Source organism: Ochotona princeps, chromosome 24 (genome assembly GCF_030435755.1).
Source record: "Ochotona princeps isolate mOchPri1 chromosome 24, mOchPri1.hap1, whole genome shotgun sequence".
Taxonomy (NCBI): domain Eukaryota; kingdom Metazoa; phylum Chordata; class Mammalia; order Lagomorpha; family Ochotonidae; genus Ochotona; species Ochotona princeps.
Genome location: NC_080855.1, coordinates 25,024,384 through 25,039,673, shown reverse-complemented (window position 1 = coordinate 25,039,673; position 15,290 = coordinate 25,024,384). Strand labels below are relative to the sequence as shown.

Below are 15,290 nucleotides of genomic sequence, written 5' to 3'. Positions count from 1 at the left end.
ACGAAAACTCTGGCAAAGGACACAATCAGGAGGGAGGAAGGCCTCACACGGCCCAAAACCATGTGCCGGAAACAAGCAGGGCTCGCCCACCCAAGTCCCGGAAGTGGTTCCCCAGTGTTTAAGGAAATTCCTTCACCGCGGGGCCGCGTCCCTCCCCGACGGCACCAAGGGACCCGAGCTCGCCAGAAGCCCCCAGAGCGTGAACTCCTGACCCCGCCTTCCTCCCAGCCGGGTGACCCGGCGTGACCCCTGACCTCTGCCCAAGGGGCCGCCCGCCCCGCGCTGGCCCCGCCCCGGCGCCCACCCCACCCACCGCGCGCCCGGCGGGGGGAGGGGCCGGCGCGTGCGCGCCCGGCGGGCGGAGAGCACCGGCTGCGCGCACGGCCCGGGGGATCCCGCCACAACCCGAGCCCACCAGGAAGCCCCCATCATCACCAGACCGCGAAAAGGCTTAGCGAAGGGAGGGTTCGTGCCACCAGGTCCTGGCGCCCCCCCCACCCGCAAGACTTGAACACGGGGGCGGAGGAAGGGGCGGGGGGCGCGCGCCCCAACTGCTCGCCCCACGCCCCCCCGGCTCTTCCCGCGCGCCCCTTGAAGGGTGACTGGGCTCGGTGGGCGGGCAGGAGCGCACCTGGGTCCGTCCTCTCAGGGCTCGCTCGCTCGCTCAGGCACGCGTGCGCAGAAGGGCGGGAGGGGAGCGGAGACGCGCCGGGCCCCACTGCTGGCCGGCCTGGCCCGCTCAGCCTGTCTCTATGGGCGCGCGCCGACTGCCTCGCGCACCGGCCCCGGGGCCCCGGCTGAAGGTGCGCGCGCAGCACCCCGGGAAGGTGGGAGGGGAGGCGGCGGCGGCGGGCGAGCTGCGCGCGCAGGCACCCGTCAGGGGAGGGGGAGCGCCGGGGCGGCCGCCATCTTGTTTCCCGCTCCTTACCTGCGTCCTCGGGGGCGTGCGCACCACCCCCCTCCCGCCGAGGAGGGGGGAGGGCCCCCTCCTGGCAGCCGCCTTCACGGCCTTTCAATTCCCCTGGGGACCGAAGCCAGCGCCACCGCTTTGCTGGCACTGCCTCCTCTCACGGCATTAGCGGTGCAGGCGGTGAGTGAGCCAAAGGGGTGGGGAGACGCTACTCCCAGCGAACCGCCGCCGCCGCTTCCGAGGCCTCACCAAAATGGCCGCCGCCGTCTCGGCCGCCACCACCACCACCACAACCACCCCAGCTCGCTATCGCTACCGCCGGCGCGGCCCGTCTTCTCGCGAGAGACAGTAACTGGAAGGTTGGGGTGGGGGGGAGCTTCGCGTGCTAGCGTAGTGCGCTGTCGCGCAGCGCGAAGCACGCCGGGACATGTAGTCCTCTGGCGTCTCCGCGCTTGCCCTCAGGTGGAGCGTCTGAACTCTCCGCCACTGAAACCGCCTTCGGTAACCTCGCGGCTGCCAACTTAAACCCCCTCCCTGCCACCCCGGTTTTTGCTTTGGGTTTTGGTTTTTTTAATCTTTTTAAGCAAATGGCCCAGCGAGCTGATATAAGTTGCCATTGAAGCCTGGGCCGCGTCATGGCCTTACAGTCCGTTTTTGCAGCGGTGTCCCGATAGGTTCCAAACGCCTGTGCCTTGTTTCCACGCGCTTTTCTAGGTTAAGACAACTTGAGAAACCCTGCCCTTACCCCCAAAGTGAAAAACAGTGACAGCTACCTTCACTGAGGTCGCTTTGGGCATTAATTCCTTTTAGCTCTGCCTCCTCCGTTTTAAAAACGAAGGCTCAGTTGAACCACAGTGAGTCCAAAGCCAGCATTCACAGCCAAGCCCTGGAGAAACGTCACCTCAGGGTGTCCACCCCAGGGGACCAGATTAAGAAGGCTCCTTAAACTCTCATTCGGCTCAACCCCACCCCAGTTAACTTCAAGGTGAAGAAGGCTTGGTGGGTCTCAGTTTACATGTGAAGCTTTGGTTGAATGAGAAACGGTTATTTTTATCCACTTTCTTTGAGATGCTCCTTTTCTCAACTCTTCTCAGAAGAGATGAAGCCAGGCCAGCTTGAGTAGCTTGGGGCTGAGTCGCACAGTTTCTTGGGAGGTGACCTTGGGCTGTTGATGGTTCCTGTTACGCAGAGATAGGGGTAGAGGATAGAGCTGGGACCAGCCACTTGGGATATTGAACATCCCTTCTTGTGCCTGGGATCAAGCTCCCACTCTCCAGTCCAGCTTCCTGCGCCACAGAAAACAGCAAGCATTGATTCAGGTAGGGTGGTCCCGGCCATGCAGGTGGGAGATCCAGATGGGATTCCTGGCTGCTGACTTCAAGTGTGGCTGAGCCCTGGCTATTGCAGGTATTTGAGAAGTAAACCAGTGGGTGGGAGAGAGCTCTCCATCCTCCCCATTTGCCCTAATAATAATGAAAATATTGTGAAATTGCTTTGAAAGCTCTCAGGAGCCATTAGATGCACCGTGTATTTAGGACCTGTATTTCCGGTTCTGAAACTCAGGATCTTGAAGTCAAGTTTAGCTTCAGGATATGTTTTACACAATGTCTTCATGTTCTGGGTAGCATCAGTCCTTAAAAGCAGGAAAGTAAAGGTCTCCAGCTTGCCACAGTCTCTGCCGTTCCCAGCTGTCCATTTCCAACACTTTGACCGTCCAGCACTTTGAACATACGACGTCCTGTTACACACATGTGTAGCAGCAAGCACACACTCCTGCCCAGCATGACCTCTTCTTGGTCTTGTCAGGCCCTGAGCTGCATGCAGTGGAAGAGACAGAAGGGGAGACAGCACACTCCCTGCTCTGGGGAATCTAGTCTCAAGGCAGGCATTTGGCACAGCAGTTAAGATACCAGGTGGGGTGCCCACATTTCATGGCAGAGTCTTTGGTTTGAGTCTCAACTCCACTTCCAATTCCAGGTTGCTAGTGCTGCACACCCTGGGAAGCAACAGGTAACGACTAACGTACTCGGGTCCCTGTCACCATGTGGGAGACCCAGATGGAGTTCTGGACTCATAGCCTCTTCAGCCCCACCTAACTCCAGCATTTGTGGGCTTTTTTTTTTTTTTTAAGATTTATTTTTATTGGAAGGTCAGATATACAGAAAGGAGGAAAGATAGAGAGGAAGATCTGTCCATTCATTCACTCCCCAAACAGTTGCAATGGCCAGAGCTGTGCTGATCCAAAGCTAAGAGCCTAGAGCCTCTTCTGGGTCTCCCACACGGGTGCAGAGTCCCAAGGCTTTGGGCCGTCTTCGACTGCTTTCCCAGGCCACAAGCAGAGAGCTGAATGAGAAGCGGGACTGCCAGGATTAGAACCAGCACCCATATGGGATCCCGGTGCTTGCAAGGTGAGAACTAGCCACTAGGCTACTGCGCCAGGCCCTGTTGGGGCTTTTGGAAAGTGAAATAGCTGTTGGAGATCTCTCTTTTCCAAGAAACTTTAAAGAATTTAGGAGGCAGAATTGATAAACCTCTGCTTGTGATAGCAACATACCCACTTTTCCACTTCTCATCCAGCTTCCTGCTGATGCATCTCAGAAGGCAGCAGCAAATAGTTCAAAAACTTGGGCTCCTGCCACTGTGTAGGAGGCCAGAGAGGAGTTCCAGGCTCCTGGCTTCACCCTGGCCCAGTCTCAGCTCCTGTGGTCATTTGGAGAGTCAACCAGCAGGTGGCAGATCTCTCTCTCTTTTCCTATACCACTCCATTAGTAATTCTTTCTTTCAAATAAATTAATTTTTAACTAACAAAAAAACTTCTCACATGAAGGTTAGGAATGACAAAGAGGGGTTAGAAAACAGATAAATATGGCATACAATGTTTGTGACTCCTTTAGCTAGATTTTGTTCTGCTCTCTTATGCCACATACACTCCCCACCCCCCCAACCCAAGCAATAGATCTCAACAGCCAGAGCCTAGAACAAGGTCTGGAAGTTCCACAAGCCTCATTCAAGAGTTTGCGCCGGTTTAAAGAAAGGGTGATGTGGCCAAAGAAGTTCACCCTGGGGGCCTTCCTGCCCAGCTCTGCAATGACGCCAGTGTGTCAGGATGCTGTGCACCAGCTGTGGATCAGGAGATGCTCATAGGAGCTCCCAGAAGACGTCACAGTCTCCACAAGGCTGAGCCCTGGTTGTGTGGAGGCAAGCTCAGCTTGTCCCCTCTAGGCAGGGAGCATTCCAAGTGGCCACCTGGTCTGTAGCAATAACAGGAAGCCACGGGAAGTTGTTGGACAGGGGATGGGCATGATGAGGGTGCAGAGGATGAGCTAACAGGGCCCCTGGGGTGACAAGGAGAACTGTGAGGCTGGAGACTGGAAAGACAAGAGTAAGCACCCACGTGTAATGGGGGTTTCCAGGACAGGGCAAATCGCTAGAGCTGGGCAGAGGACAGCCAGAACAATGAGCAGCCTCTGAACAGCCATTTGTGTGACCTTGTGGGACACCAGCCTTCCCAGACCCCTCCCTCCTCCCTGCCATGCCCTCTGTGAGTCTCCCTTGAATGACACTTTTGCCTTTCCCCTACCATAGATTGTTGGGCTCCTTCCTTCCCTCAAGCTGCCTTCTCATCCATCATCTTCTCAAGACAGAGACAGCTACCGTGAATCTCCCTGGAGTGAACTAGAAGTGCATGGCCAGGGGCCAGTGCAATGGCTCAGTTGACTAATCCTCTGCCTTCAAGTACCAACATGCCACATGGGCACTGGTTCATGTCCTGGCTGCTCTACTTTTCATCCAGATCCCTACTTCTGATCTGGGAAAGCAGCGGAGGAGAGCCCAAAGCCTTGGGACCCTGTAACCACATGGGAGACCCGGCAGAGGCTCCTGACGGTCATTTGGGGAGTGAACCAGCAGATGGAATATCTTTGTTTCTCCTTTTCTCTGTAAATGTGCCTTTCCAGCAAAAATAATAAAATAAACCTTTAGTAATCTGAAAAAATTCCATGGCTGAAGGGGAGAGGATAAGTTAGAACATTCTAGGTGAGAGGAGAAAGCCAGTTTACGCAGAAAGCATTTGCATGTCAGCATGTCTGGTGATTTGCCTACAGCAAACTTGGAAGGGCTTTCGTTGCTGAGCTCTGTGGTGCCTTCCACTTTGGCCAAGAGGTAACCCTAGTGTGGAACTTGGATTCCTGCCAGTCCGCTTCCTGGATTCTCAACTGCAGGGACCCCGCTGCCCCACTGCCCTCTGCCTGGGCACCTCCAGTCTATCCAGCCAGAAGTGCACTCGTCAGCAGCACTGCAGGGTTTACTGTCCCCCACCCACTTGCTCAGGCTAGAAACACAAGCAAAGGCTCCCCACATTCCACCCCCCCCAGCTGCCGTAACCCTTGATGACCTGTGTTCAGTGAGTCCCCAGAACCAGCTGAGGGGGGCTGTAGCCTGCTTCTGCACCCCTTCCTGTGATCTGGACGATGGCTGTTTTTGCAGCCTTCTGCAGAGTGCTATGCAAATGAAGTTTCGGGATGAATTGAGTCTTCTGGCCCTCCTTGCAGTTCCTCCATCCACAAAGTTGCTCCTAGCCTTCCTGGCAAGGTAAAGTTCTAGACCCTCGGTGGTCCACACCAGTCCCCTGATTGTTCTCCCTGGGGCCCATCTTGCCCACCCCACCCAAAGTCTTCTGAGGGTCTTCTCTCCCAGGAAGGGATAAGGAACTAGCATAGGACAGAGTCGCCTGATGCCAGGGACCAATGAAGATGAAGAGCACCCCAGGGTCAGGGCACAGGCCACTGTGGCCAAAGCAGTCTGCGCATAGTAGCTGTGCCCAACCCTCCTAACTACAAATCACCCCTAGTCACTTGGCCTTTCTAGTCCTTTCCTGGCTCCTATGGGACCTCTCTGTGGTCCCTGAGGCCCTGCTTGGGCCCTGCACCCCTGGCAACTCCTCCCAGCGTCTCCACCTGCTCCGCCACTCCCAGTTTCATTTGTGCTTCTCGCCTTCTACCTGGTTGCAACCCGGGGACCCTCAGTCTTGGTGTTTGAGTCTGGCAGCCTGCCCTGCCCTGAGACTACAGACTTAAGTTTTTTTTTTTTTTGATTGACACGTAATTGCACCTATGTGTTTGTGGACTGCACCGTGATGGTCCCATACAGGTATACGTTGTGTAATCATCAAATTAGGGTAATTAGCATATCCATCTCACACATTTGTCATTCCTTTGTGGTGAGGAGATGCAGTCTCCTCCCTGTGCTGTTCTGAACTGTGCACACCGTGGCTGTGAAGTACTACTCCAGTGTCTTACGACACCAGAGCTTGTCCTTTTACCTAGCAAACAGTGTTGGACTAACCTCCCAACACCCTCCATTCCCCACCCTCTCAGGCTCAGCTTCTGTTTTTGTTGTTGTTATTGTTGCTTGTTTGGTTTTTTTGTTTTTTTTAGAGACAGAGACAGGCTTACTGAGTTCCCATCCAATGTTTCACTCCCCAAATGCCCACCATGGGTGGGGCTTGGCCAGGCCCAACCCTCAAGCTGGAAAAGCAGTTGGCCTCCCAGGCAGCTGGCCTCCCACAGGTCTGGCAGGCAGCCAAGTTCTTGAGCAATCACCTGCTGCCTCCCTGGGTGTGCATTAGCAGGAAGCTGCAGTAGGAGCTGGAGCAAGGTATCCAACCTCTGTCCTCCAACATAAACATGCTCAGGGCAAGGACTGGACACCCCACTGTACTCCCCCGCCCCACATTTACATATGAGTGATGTCATGTAGCTTTCTCTTTCTGTGCATGGTTTATTTCACCCAGCACAAAGTCCTCTAGGTTCAAACAGCTGGTCGCAAAGGACAATAGAATGGCAAGCTTTGTGTGGTGGTTCCATCTCGAATATACACACAGTGCCAGACTGCATTTAATGTCTTACAACATTCTGTGCTTTTGTTGTTTTCACATTTCTACACTAGAAATCATTTCCTTGAGTTCATCTATCTTGCTCACATCCATGCCTGTGCCTGTTCCCTGCCTCTGCGCGTCACAGCCAACCCGTCTGTATTATCTTCACTCAGAGGGGGTGGCGCCATTGCATTCCAGGTTGAGCCTCTACCTGCAATGTAGCACCCCACATGGGCGGTGGTCCCCAACTCCTCCACTGCTGATCTGGCACCTTGCTTATGGCCTGGGAAAGCAGGAGAGGACGGTCCGAGTGCTTGGGCTCCGGTGCCCACATGGGAGACCTGGAAGAAGCTCCTGGCTCCTGGCTTTGGATCAGCTCAGCTCTGCTGTTGTGGCCATTTGGGGAACTAGTAGATGAAAGATCTCTGTATCCTTCATATTTTATAACTCTGTCTTTCAAATAAAACTAAATCTCTTTTTTAAGATTTATTTTATTTTTGTTGCAAAGTCAGATATACAGAGAGGATGACACACAGAAAGGAAGCTCTTATGTCTGATGATTCACTCCCCAAGTGACCGCAACGGCTGGTGCTGTACTGATCCAAAGCCAGGAGCCAGGAACTTCCTCCAGGTCTCCCACATGAGTTCAGGGGCCCAAGGCTTTGGGCCGTCCTCGACTGCTTTCCCAGGCCACAAGCAGTGAGTTGGATGGGAAGTGGAGTCGTCTTTATTAGAACTGGCACCCATATGGAATCCCAGTGCATTCAAAGCGAGAACTTTAACCACTATGCTATCACAACTGGGCCCCCACTGCTCCATTTTTCAGCCAACTTCTTGCTAATGAGCCTGGGAAAGCAGCAGAGGATGGTTCAGGTGCTTGGGTCCTTGTGCCCATGTGACTGACCTGGAGGAAATTCTTAGCTTCCAGCTTTGGATCAGCCCAGCTCTGGCCATTGGTACTGTTTGAGGAGAGAACCAATAGATGGAATCACACTTTCTCTCTCTCTCTCTCTCTTTCTCTCTGTGTTTCCTTCTTTTTCTGTGATTCTAGCTTTATAATAAAAAGTAAATCTTTTTTTAAAAAAATCTCACTCAAAATGCTGAATCTTAGGGTCCAACATTGTGGTACAGTAGGTTAAACCACCACCTGGACTGGCAACATCCCATATTGCAGCACTGGTTCAAGTCATGGCTGTTCCACTTCCAATCCAACTCATTGTAATGAAGGTCCGAGTACTCGCACCCCTGACATTTAGTTGGGAGACCTGGATGGAGTTACTGGCTTCAGTTTGGCCCAGCTCCCGGGCCCTTGCAGCCAATGGAGGAACATTCTGCCTCTCTCTCTCTCTTTGTAACTGCACCTTTCAAATAAATTCATATTTTTAAAATAATAAATGCTCCTTGCTGTAAAAAGAGAATCCTAAATTGAAAAAATCTTAAGGATACTCTCTGTCCTACCAATTTAACTTAGGGAATTATCCCAAGAAATGAATCAGATGAGTGTTCCTCTGGAAAGCTATTCATCACAGTACCGTTTGTAAAATCCAAGTATTTGGAAGTTGATAACAAACAAACAACAAAAACTCACCTGCGTAGGGAATAGGAAGACTAGTTGGGAGATAAGGAAACACACATGGAAATGAAACTGTTTACCTCGCTGAACAATGAAGGAAATTTGAAAATGCCCAGAGCAAAAAGGACTGCACCCTTATTTATTTAAAAAGATTTATCTAGGGCTCAGCACAAGAGCCTAGTGACTAAAGTCCTCACCTTGCACATACCGGGATCCCATATGGTCGCCAGTTTGTGTCCCACTGCTCCACTTCCCATCCAGCTCCCTGCTTGTGGCTTGGGAAAGCAGTCGAGGAGGGCCCAAAGCCTTGGGATCCTGCACTCATGTGGGAGACCCGGAAGAAGCTCCTGGCTCCTGGCTTTGGATTGGCTCAGCTCCGGCCATAGCATCCACTTGGGGAGTGAGCCAGCAGATGGAAGATCTCTCTGTATCTCCTTTTTCCTGTAAATCTGACTTTCCAATAAATGAATAATACATTTTTTTGTTGTTGCTGCAGACAGAAAAGTTTGTTTGCGAAGGGACCAAGTGAGCAGGGAAGGGAGAGGGAAAGGAAAGCACCTCCAGAGACAAAGCCAGGAGGCGGGGTGCCTCTTGAAAGAGGAGGGAGAGAGAGAGACGAAATAATAAATCTTAAAAAATTTTTGGGCCCGGCGGCGTGGCCTAGCAGCTAAAGTCCTCACCTTGAACAAGCTGGGATCCCATATGGGCACTGGTTCTAATCCTAGCAGCTCCACTTCCCATCCAGCTCCCTGCTTGTGGCCTGGGAAAGCAGTGGTGGACGGCCCAAAGCCTTGGGACCCTGCACCCGTGTGGGAGACCCAAAAGAGGGTCCTGGTTCCCGGCTTCGGATCGGCACAGCACTGGCCATTGCGGTCAGAGAGTGAATCATTGGACGGAGGATCTTCCTCTCTCCTCCTCTCTGTATATCTGACTTTATAATAAAAAAATCAATAAACCTTTAAAAAAGATTTCTGAGGTCAGCGCGTTTCAATAGGCTATTCCCCCACCTTCAGGTTCCAACATCCCTGGTTCAAGTTCCAGCTGATTTGGCTCCTGCTTATGGCTAGGAAAACAGCAGAGATGGCCTAAAGCCTTGGGGTCCTGCACTCCTGTGGGAGACCTAGAAGAGGCTCCTGGTGCTAGCCTACACACGTGCCAAAAGGTGCTGTTGCCTTGATCAGCCTGGCCTGCCTCCAGCCCTGGCTCTCATGTTCACCAGCAGAAACTGCAGCCTAGCAGGGCATTGCCCATAGTTCCCCTACCAGGCCTGCTCCAGCTCTGGATCTTGCCTGCCAGAGGGGTGCTGTGGTTCAGTCTAATGTGACTTGCAACCAGCAGTTATAACACTTGCCAATGGGTGCTGTGACCTAGCCCAGCTAGCTTACACTCATTCTGGCTCTCTCCCATGTCAGCGGGTGTAGCAGCCTAGTCCAGCCTCGTCCAGCACCAGACCAAACTGCCTCCATTCCCAGCTCTCATGCTCACCACCAAGGGAGTCCCCAAAGTTCCCCTTCCAGCACACTCCCAGCTCCTGATCTTGTACATGACATTGGGTGCTGTGTCCTGATCTTGTACATGACATTGGGTGCTGTGGCTTAGTCTGAAATGTCCTGCCCCAGGTCTTAGTATTGGAAGCAGGTGCTATAGCCTGGTTCCGCTCAGCTCACTGTCAATCCTAGCTCTTATCGATGTGTGCTGTTGTTTGTCCCAGCCTGTTCCAGCCCTAACCCTCATGTGAACTGGTGGGTATTATGGTCCAACCTGGCCTGGGCTGCATCCTATCCTTGCTCTTCTCATGCCAGTGTGTGCTGTGGACTGACCCAGCTTGCCAGGGGGTACTACGGTCCAGCTTCATATCACTAGTCCCCTGTGCTTCTTTCTTAGCAGCACAGTTATAGTACGCTTTTTCTTTGTGAATCAGACTTGTATAATCAGAAAACTAAGTAAAATGGGTTTCTAGGTTAGGAGACAAACAGACTTTGTAGATATAGGAGCAAAATGTAAGAAAAGATTACTACTGTGTATAATCTGATTCCATTTTGTAAAAACAAACAACAAAAGATGCATGGACTGATGTGGCACAGTGGTTGGACCTCTGACTGCAGTGCTGGCATCCCATATGGGCACTGGTTCCAGCTTCCTGCTAATGTGCCCGGGAAGACAGCAGAAGTTGGTTCAAGTACTAGGGCTTCTGCCACCCACATGGGAGAGAGACCTGGGGCAACATATTCCAGGCTACTGGCTTCAGTCTGACCCAGTCCCAGGTGTTAGAGCCTTTGAGGAATTAACCAGGGGATGAGATATCTGTGTGTGTGTTGCCCTGACATTCAAAGAAATAGAAATAAGTGTTGAATTCCACTCCTCAGAAATACCCATTGTTAAAAGTTACTTGCATTTCATCCAAGAGATTTTCCACTTGTGTCTTTTATCCTGACATATTCCTTTTTATATATAAAAGATTTATTTATTCATATGGGAAAAGCAGATTTACTGAGAGAAGGAGTGACGGAGAGAAAGATCTTCCATCCACTGGTTCACTCTCCCAAGTGGCCGCAACAGTTAGGGCTGAGTCGATCCAAAGCTAGGAGCCAGGAGCTTCTTCCGGGTTTTCCACATAGGTACAGGGTCCCAAAGACTTTAGCCATCCTCTGTTGCTTTCACAGGCCCATTGGCAGGCAGCTGGGTGGGAAATGGAGCAACAGCCAGGACTCAAACCAGGACTCATGGGTCCGGCGGCGTGGCCTAGTGGCTAAAGTCCTCGCCTTGAACACGCCGGGATCCCATATGGGTGCTGGTTCTAATCCCGGCAGCTCCACTTCCCATCCAGTTCCCTGCTTGTGGCCTGGGAAAGCAGTCGAGGACGGCCCAATGGGATCCTGCTTTGGGATCCTGCACCCGCATGGGAGACCTGGAGGAAGTTCCTGGCTCCTGGCTTTGGATTGGCACAGCACCGGCCGTTGCAGTCACTTGGGGAGTGAATCATCAGACGGAAGATCTTCCTCTCTGTCTCTCCTCCTCTCTGTATATCTGACTTTGTAATAAAAATAAAATAAATCTTTCAAAACAAACAAACCAGGATTCATATAGAATCCCAGCACCACAGGGCAGAGGATTTGCCAACGAGTCATCTCACCAGTCATAGTTTCTATGAGTCTTTTTTACCTTAAATATATGTATCATGTCTCTCGAGGTCAACACATCTGGGAGATTTATCTTAGACTCGGAATGACTGTCGCTCTGTCAGTTGAGAAGAGGTACCATGATGCATGGCTAACTTTGCACCATGCTGTGAGAAACAGCCTGGTACATTCATATCTGGAGTTGTACAACTGAACCTCCAAGGTAGGTTCTGAATATGAAAGAGAATAGCGCGGTCAGAGCCTCTCTGCTTTAGATAGACTCAGACACCACTGAATGCCTCCAGGGGCCCGGTGCCTGTCTCTAATGCCTCCCCCTCATCAAAGTCAGTAATTAGCAACCTCTCAAAATACCTGCTGTGAGGGGCTGGCTCCAAAGTTCAACCTGGCCCAATCCCAGCCATTGCAGCTATATTAGAGGTAAACCAGCTGATAGAAAATTCTTCTCTCTGCGTGTACTTGACTTCTCAAATAAATAATTCTTTCAAATTTGTAAAGCAGCCATATTGAACTCTGGTTTCTTCCTTGATTTTTAAAATATTTATCTATTTATTGAAAAGGCAGATTTACAGAGAGAAAGAGAAAGTAGAGAGAAAGATCTTCCATCCACTGGATCAGTTCCCAAGTGGCTAATGGCCAGAGCTGAGCCGATCCAAAGCCAGGACATGGAGGGCAAATTCTGTCAAGGTAAACTGCATAACCACCTGGAGAATGCAGGGTCCAGGAATGGGAGTGGCCCAGTAGGGAAACAGTGGGCATCTCCCTCTTGGGTTGCCACTCCAACTGGTGAGCATGAGAACCAGAACCAGGGCAGGCATGGCTAGACAGAGTGGCATCCGCTAGCACGTGTGTAGGCTGGGTAGTGGAGTTGGTTGGGTTGAACTAAGCTTCAATGCCCATTGACATGTATGAGAGCTGGATGGGATGTGGGACAGACTGGATCAGTATGCTATACACACTGGCAAGCACAGGAACCAGTGAAGGAGGCAGGCCTGGTGGGGGTTAGTGCAGGTCGCTCCAACTAGGTGTCTGCACTCACTGGTACACATGAAGGCTGAGTGTGTGCTGGGCAGAATCAGGCTTGACTGCAACACCTATTGGTTTGTGTAGAAGACAGGGCTGGAGGCAAAACTGACCCAGCAATTGCAACCACCAGCATGTGCATAAGCTGATTGGGGTGACAGGTTTTGTCGAACCCTGTATTGGTGGGTGCACACAAGAATCAGGTCTGGAATCACCTCAGATGAAGTTTCTTTGGGGAGCCTCCCAACTGAATCACTGGGACTCAGAACCCCAGAATGGAGAGAATTGCAGGCTTCATGGTCTGACCGTGGAGTGCATGTGTCAGAGCTGGGCCTCCTCAGTGGCTTAAATGGAGCAGTGGACAACATATCCAGGTGCACATGGAGAATATAGCAGTACACTGAAGTTTAACGAGGATACCTTGTACAATAACAGAGGACGGAGGACTGAATAGTCAATCAACTACTCCAGCCATGTGTTGGCAGTGAATAACTGGGCAAATGGAAACTCTAAGGTGGACTATGTCAGCCAGTGCGTTCTGGAGAGATTTCATCTTGCTTGGAGTGGCGAGATCAGTAGTAATTTGGAATTGTTGAATTATTGAAACCTCATGAGCAGGACCCTCAGAGGATGCCCAACGTCGGGGACATGGGGTGGCGTGGGGTGGCTGTCCTCCATCCCAGGGTGCAGAGGCATTTGGGAGGCTGAGTGTGACTTCTGTCCTTATCCTCCCTCTCCCCCCAGATACAGGAAGGAAAAAAAGAGAATGTGGAAATGGTGATCTTACCCACCTTCCTGTAGCCCTTGACCCTTATCACCCTAATCAACTACATAAAAATCATCAAAATTAAAAATAATAATTTAAAAATCATAATGAATAAAACCAGAGATTAAAGTACTAAGTAGATAAATTTTTAACGAAAACACTTATTCCCTATTCGTGGTTTTCTTATACCTTTTTATATTTTAGAGTTCAGTTTATGTATATTAATAATAAAATAATACAGTAATTTTGATAATTCACATCAGATGGACTCTACCTTAGTCTGTCCACAGGGCTCCCTCCCCAGCGAGCCAGGAAGCCACTATCTTGAACTTTGTGTTTATGATTTCCTTGCCTTCAGTTTTGTACTTTTGTCCTCTGTAGGATGACTAAGCAATGCACTTTAGGTTCTAGTGGTGTCTGGAATGTAGAACTAGAACATCACACTACATGCAATCTGCAGGGTCGTGTTTCTTTTTTTACACTCCATAAAAACCAAGCACACAGTTCACCATGGCCGAGCCTTATTCCAATCCACTCATGTATACTATGTTGTTTTGTCAAAGGATCCCAACATATCCGTCCCTCTTCCTGTTGAAGGGCACTTCCGGTTCTTCCGAAGGGATTGCTTGACTCATGTTCAGTGCAGCCATGAATATTTTGGATATGTCCCTTGGAGCATTTGGACAACACTTGCCTCTGGATATTTGCCCATAGGAGAACTGCTGGGCTTTAAGGTGTGTCTGGGAATGTTCACTCTCCTGGGTCAAGGATTCTTAGGTGTACTCTCATACCAGCAATAAACAGGAAACCTAGTGATCTTCTCCAGTACTTGGTATTATTCAATTTTTTTAAAGCTTACTTCTTTTAATTTAGTTGAAAGGCAAAGAGAAAAAGATCTTTCATGCACTGATTCTCTTCCCAAATGTCTGCAACAGCTAGGGAAGTTTCATTATGAAATCAGGAGCCAGGACCTCCATCCTGGTGCCCCACAAGAGTGGCAAGGGCCCCAGTACTTGGGCCATTTTCAGCTCCCTACCCAGATGCACTAGAAGGAAGTTAAATTAGAAGCAAGAAGCCAGGACAAACCAGTTCTCCTACATAGAGCTCTGGTGTCACAAGCAGAGTCTTAACCCACTATTCTACACATTGGCCTTTCCAACTTCTGTCTTCAGTTATTTATTTATTTGTTTGTTTACTTTGAAAGACATATGTAATTGAGCATAGCACAGTAGTTCAGTAGACTAATCCTCCTTAAAGCACCCACATCCCATTATGAGTACCAGTTTGTGTCTCAACTGCTCCACTTCCCATCCAGCTTCCGATTTGTGGCCTAGGAAAGCAGTAGAGGGGGCCTGGTATGGTAGCCTAATGCCCAAAGTCCTCACGTTGCATGCACCAGGATCCCAAATGGGCGCCCGTTCGTGTCCTGGCTGCTCCACTTCCCTTCCAGTTCCCTGCCTGTGGCCTAGGAAAGCAGTGGAGGATGGGCCAAAGCCTTGGGACCTTGCACCCATGTGGGAGACTTGGAAGAAGCTCCTGGTTTCAGTTTGGCTCCTGGTTTCAGTTTGACTCAGCTCCAGCCATTGTGGCTACTTGGGGAGTGAACCAGCGGATGGAAGATCCTTCTGTCTTTCACTCTGTAAATCTGACTTTCTAATAAAAATAAATAAATCTTTAAAAAAAACAAAGCTGTAGATGATGGCCAAAGCCTTCGGACCCTGCATCTGCATGCAAGACCCAGAAGCTCCTGGCTCCTGGCTTAGCCTGACCCTCCCCCAAATCCAGCTCACAAGCAGGCTGACAGTTGCTGACAGTTACTGCAGCCCTGACCAGAGTCTGTTGCAGCCTGGTCTGTCCCCAGTCCCAGCTTTCATGTTCACTAGTGGGAGCAGTGGCCTAGCAGAGGCACTCCCTTAGCAACCCCCCTCAACCAGGTTCACTCCTGGCTTGGGGTCTTGCATATGCTGATGGATGCTGTGGCCCAGTCTGGCATGGCCCATCTTACT

At 51.0% G+C, this 15,290-nt stretch overlaps 1 protein-coding gene across 4 annotated transcripts in view; it reads right to left on the bottom strand.

Moving 5' to 3' along the window:
- Positions 1-1,293, bottom strand: part of SRCAP (Snf2 related CREBBP activator protein) — a 42,286-nt gene extending 40,993 nt beyond the window's left edge. For 2 of the 4 annotated variants that reach the window (XM_004586889.2, XM_058681007.1), the window contains exon 1: positions 929-1,292. The gene's annotated coding sequence lies outside the window, so the exon portion shown is untranslated. Of the gene's footprint in view, positions 1-631; positions 856-928 lie in introns of those variants that run through there. The other 2 variants (XM_058681006.1, XM_058681005.1) reach the window with 2 other exon arrangements.
- Between the last annotated feature and the right edge of the window lie 13,997 nt (positions 1,294-15,290).